The following is a 5,937-nucleotide window of genomic DNA, read 5'->3' on the forward strand; positions in this document are numbered from 1 at the left end:
GAGTTGCCTTCTCCCAGGAGCTTTGTCAATTACCCATTTAAAAAGTGCTGAACCCTTATTCATGCAATAATTAATACTGGTGCATAATTGAAGCATGATAATGAACAAATGCTGTGATTGACACATAATTGTATCAGCAAAATTGTTAGGTGGTTGTTATTCCCGTTTTTCATTATCTTGTGTGACATTTCGATTAGCCTGTGCAACTGAAGCTGATACTTGTAATTTGAATAAACCAGTTGCATTCTGGGGATGCCGGACTCCTTAACTAGACTAGGAAAGAAGCTTCTCTTAGTGCGAGGTTATATAAAGAAGTTATAGACACCTTTTTTTTTTTTCTGTAGATCTGACACTGACCTTAGCTTTCTCGTGGCTAGTATGTTCTCCATCCTATCAGATTACTCGGCCATGGTTCAAGAGGTGATTGTATCAGTTTCAGGTTAGCTTAAATAAATAAGTGAACAACCGCTGTTTCTGCAAGAATGCCATTATGGAGCTATCATGTTTCAAAATGAGTAAGAAAATAGATCCTGGGTTTACTGATATATACTTTACTGAGATGAGCCTATACATCTGTAAATACTGCATTGCAGTGTATTTAATCGACAGGGCTGGTTCCCCTCTTGCATTCTGCTAATTTTAGCCGCCACTTTGGAGGACAAGGTCACGGTGGGTGTGTGAGAAATTGGGAAGAGTAAGCATGTGTGTGTGTTGGAGGGAAGCAGATAGCCTAGATGCAAACAGCTCAATGCGTCTTCTGACTGGCCCTGCTGTGACTACCAACTGACCTGCTAACACTGAACCACAGGGTTTCTGACCACCATGACATTGGAGCTGGGAAGGAAAGATGGCATCGAAAGCAGAAGCTCATTTCATGCTATTGCAACAGAGAATAATGAGTGCTCTCTTTTTTTTTTTCTTTTTTTAATGCTCCAACCTGTGACAGAATATTTCACAAGGTTCTGCAGTGGCTGTAGCTATTGTGTGTATGTGCTTAAAGTTTCATGGGCGGGCTGGGATGAGGCAATCATTTGAAAGTTGAAAGTTTAGAAATCCTAAAATGTAATATTTCCTTTTATTTTGGAGCACATTATTTATGCATTTACACCATTTTGGCGAGTATTACAGACACAAAAAGACAGAGCTGTAGTGATGGCCCTCACTTGTAAGTCGCTTTGGATAAAAGCGTCTGGAAAATGAGTAAATGTAATGCCATGTAAATTTAGCACAGAAAAACATTTCAAGTGAACAAGTTATAATAGTGAATCCCCAGAGTTAGAGGATAATTGTTGCATCCAACATACAACCTCATACACATGTCATGTGGCAGAAAGTCCTGTTAGTACATCAAATAAGCACTAGGCCATTTATATTGGAAGTGAACAGGTTCCAGTATAATGCAAAATAAATTTGAGCGCGAAAGAAAAAAACAACTGAAGGGCACTCAGAGCGCACACCTCCACCAAAGCCAATGTCAAATTGACTCAGACATGGATGAAAACATAACTTCCTTGGTGAAGAAATATAATACATACAATGAAAGGTTTTCCCTCTATGTAGATATTGAAAATCTAGTTAACCCTGTAAGACCCAGGCATAGAAAAAAATGAGCAAAACATTTTTTCACCTTCCAGAAGTTGTTGTAGGAGGCCTCTGATGCAGAAATTAAAGTTATTTTTTAGAATTTTTTATGTTTTTAGTAAGTTTTTAGGAAAATGTAATATTGCAGTGTTGGGCCTAAGGGGGAGTAGAATTTCTGTATTTGTACTCACATTGTCTGAACATATATACAGAACAACTCAGGCTTCCTTTGCAGGGTTGACTACCTATTTAGCCCCATAATAGTATACATTGTGAATGATAAAACAACATTCATATCTTTATGAATAGTCATTTATTTGTTAAAAAGAAACGTAGGATAAAATTTAGATTGCAAATCTAGTTGTTCTATTTACAAAACTAAATTTTGTCATAGTCCACAGAGTGTAGAGTCACAGTGTATAGACAATCTCTCCATGCTGGTGGCATTCTGAAATGGAAAAAATGAAAAATAATGAGATACATATACAAGATAGATATGATTATTATTTGTAGTAGATAACCTGAAAGAATAGGTAGACAGTATTGTGTGACTGTGGAAAAGATTCAGATTAGATCTTGGATCTTCACTCTGAACACTTCCACCACTCTGTCTGTTATCATACTAAAAGGGATGCATGCATCCATCCCCCAGAACATATGCCTGTTGCATTGTTCAGGGACAGGTGAGAGTGGTCTGCAATGTGGGCATGAACAAAGCAACAAGCATCCCCCAACCCACCCCAAAACATTCAGAACCTGTATCCAGTCTCCACATGCAACAAGCAGCTTTTGGGCAAACACACAAAGCTAAAAAAAGGCCAAGATCAGTGAAAATCAGGAACATTTTGCTTTTTTCTGGCTTCAGTCGACTTCTCTGATCTTATCTTAGCCTTTATATCATAAATACAGGAATTAAAACAGGCAGGTTCCCCTGCTGATTTCATTACAACCTGTAACAAAATGAATATTTTTTTTCCAAAAGATTTAACATAGGAAGCTCCACTCAACTGCTACATCTCTAAGTATTAACATTGCACTTGAGTAGTAGAGGCAGTTAGTAAACTCTACTTATTAATGTGGTGGAGAACATTCAAGAAATAAAAGAGCTGATTTTATGTTATGTCGGTGATGCTGCTGTGTAGCAACCTCCTTTGCCATGGATAATGGCTTCTGTAATGGGCTACTGCATTATCCTTGCAAGGTTTTATGGAAATGCAGAGCTTGACTCAAATGAGCCTGTTGTCTTGAATGTATGTCTTCCATCATTTTGTACTGAGGAAACAGGGTTGTTGATATTCCCATAGCTTTTCTAAAACTCCCTGCAACACTGAGAGGAAAAGGCGAGAGTCACTGTTGGCCTTAAAGGGACAGAGGACATAACGCACAGTTGTGCCAGTTCTGACTGAATTGAACGTCATTCGTATCATTCAAGTTTAGTACCACTTACAAATTTCAGAGGTCTGTGCGTCATTTTTTGTTAGATACGCTAATACGCTTTTGAGCAGTAGAAACACATCTAAAGCTAAGTCAGATGTGGCAAGAAACTTGTGTTGGACAAACAAGAAATGAAATCCAAGTTGTAAAAATAATTATGTAACAGCAAAAGCTGTTTTGGAATGTCAGTTATTTAATGATTACTTATTTGCTGCCTGGAAAAGCAATTTCATTTTAATGCAAAAGCACAAGCTGAGGATGTAAACCCAAGTGCATTAAAAAAAAAAAAAAAAAAAATGAGACCGTGGCCAGGGACACATACACAACTAAAAGGACCCGTGGTAAAATGGAAATGACATGATAATGCTCTCAATTATTCAGTAAAAGGTGAATTTTTCTGACTTGGCCTTCAGGCTATAGCAGGGTTGCTTAGTTTACATGTGTATGATTTAATAATACATGCAAGGGGAAGTTGTTTTCAGCAGCATATTTTTAATGATTTTTTTTTCTTCATGCACAATAACTGTTCAAACCAAAGCAATGACTGTATCAACCATTTGTCACCCAATGACAGAACTGGTGGGTCTTAATTGATTTCACAAAGCATATTAGCAAATGGCTTCTGACTTAATCAATAGATGCCTTTACTAGCGAAATAGAGAATATTATGTGTGCAAGGGCTCCATGAGTTCACTAATATCAGTATCACAACACCTAAATATCAGTATATTCACTTGTTTTTGCATTTGTTAACTTCCAAGCTCACTGAGATGCTTTGGGATCACTACTTTACTTTGCCAAGTGCTTGTGCTAACAAGCCTATTGTGCATAGATGTCTTGGCTTTCTTCAGTCGGTGAATAGATGCTTGGTGGGATCAGTTACCTGTGAGTCTGCCTGTGTGCATAAGCTGGCTGCTGATTTCTATGCTGCTGCCATTTACCAGTGTAGAGAGGGTGCACTGGTATGAAATTATTTTCTTAATTGCTGAAGATATTTTGCTTTTGGTTGTTTTTTTGCCACTGTGATTCAAGATATTTTCATGCCATTGATTTGCTCATACTGTATAGTGACCTGCCTATGTTTCAGCAGCATGAAGGCTGCATTGGATTTGCACATAAGGTACTTCCCCACATGATGTCGCCTGTTTTGGGGCGGTTTTCACATGCCTCAATGCACATTCAGTTCTCTAATGAAGGGTAATGTTGTATGGCGGCTTCTGTGTCGCACGCAACCCCATTCACAAAGTATTTTTTTCTGTAGTATTCTGTATATTGGTTTTATGACACAGGATAATTGGTGTAGTCACATATTCTTTGCTTTACCAATTAATCTTGTCATAATTGTTTCTATTCTATGGTTTACACTGCAGTTACATTCAGCTGTACTCAGTGGCCACTTTTGCTGATGGTCTGATGGTCATCTGCCTGTCACTGCTACATTTCATTAGAAGAGATTGTTTTGTTCTTGGATGGCCACATGGCAGTTGGTGCCTTTCCAACCCAGCATGGTCTGTATCCTGTCCAGTTTTGAAAGGGAAATTTAGTATTGCCCAATCTCCTTCATGCTGGTGTATGTTTTCAGGGAGTGACAAAGTCAGAGTCTTCATGCCAAATACCAAATCTCTACATACTTAATCATATAATATAATGCAACTCTAAATCCACTCCACATAACTTGGATGTCTGAATTTATTTCAGAATACATTACAGCAAATTGCTTCTGACATAATCGATAGGCATCTGTATTACAGGAACAATGAAGATTTAAGTGTGTAAGGGATCCACAATCTCAGTGATATATCTTATACACAAACCACATAGCACCTAAAAGTCTGCGTACAGCAGCTAATGTATGTGGATTGTATTTCAGTCATTTTTCATGGATTGATTTGAGCAGGGCAGATAATCGTAACTGAGAATGATTGGACAGCAAGAGTAATCCACTCATTCCCAAACTACATTCAGATTTGTTTTCTGTTCACTGTGATATGAGTTGTGTGTGTGTGTGTGTGTGTGTGTAACTGTAGACTGTGTAGCTGCAACATGCTTGAGTAAAGTATATAACATTAAAGTGCAACAAAAACTTAAACATGACATGTAAAAGAGAGGGAAGGAGGGAGAAGGTCTTTGAACCTCTGTTCACTCTCCGTCATTGCACAAACTAAATGCCGCTGAATTCACAATATAGATTTTCTCTTGTACATGTTTTTTCTACATAAGAAGTAGTTTGAAATTTGGTCACGGCTCATAAATACTACCATAACCAGATGTCATTAACGAGCTGTTGCGCTGCAGAAAAAAAATCATTATTTTATAACCATTTCATTGTCTGACAAAATGAAACAAATATACAGGTTAATGACAGCTGCTGTGCTGCGCTGTGGCTATATTGACATTTAAAGTGAATGCTGAAAAAAGCTGCCGATTCTGTCTGGAAATGACACTAATGAGAGCGGTGAGGGTAGAGTCGCAGGCTGTAATATCAAATAATGAGCTGAAATGCTGGGAACTGCAGGGTTGGTTAATAACTCGGGTGTTTTTGCCACTACAAGCAACGATTTCACATACAGGAATGACAATAATTGATTATAGCAGGTTTAAGAGACTGTTTTGTAGGTATCGTTCAAACCTGGTCATGACTCTCAGAAGTCAACTGTACTGGGTCTTGGAGTTAACTAATACTTGACTAAGGTGTCCTTGAATATCAATAAGCAGCGACGGCTTCTTGAATATGAATAATTCAATATATTGATTAATTGGGGACAAAGCTTTCAAGGCCTCTCCCTCAGGATGTGTGCTCACCGAATGCATATCATACCATAACACTGCAACCAATCTGTTCGCTCGTTTCAATCATGCATGTGTCTCGGCCCTGCTGGGAGCTGATGGCTCTATTCCCAGCACTCTCTCCAAGTGCCCCCA

This window comes from Seriola lalandi, unplaced genomic scaffold (assembly GCF_002814215.2).
Source record: "Seriola lalandi dorsalis isolate HSWRI2012SDOR001 ecotype SW California unplaced genomic scaffold, Sedor1 jcf7180002054663, whole genome shotgun sequence".
Classification (NCBI taxonomy): Eukaryota; Metazoa; Chordata; class Actinopteri; order Carangiformes; family Carangidae; genus Seriola; species Seriola lalandi.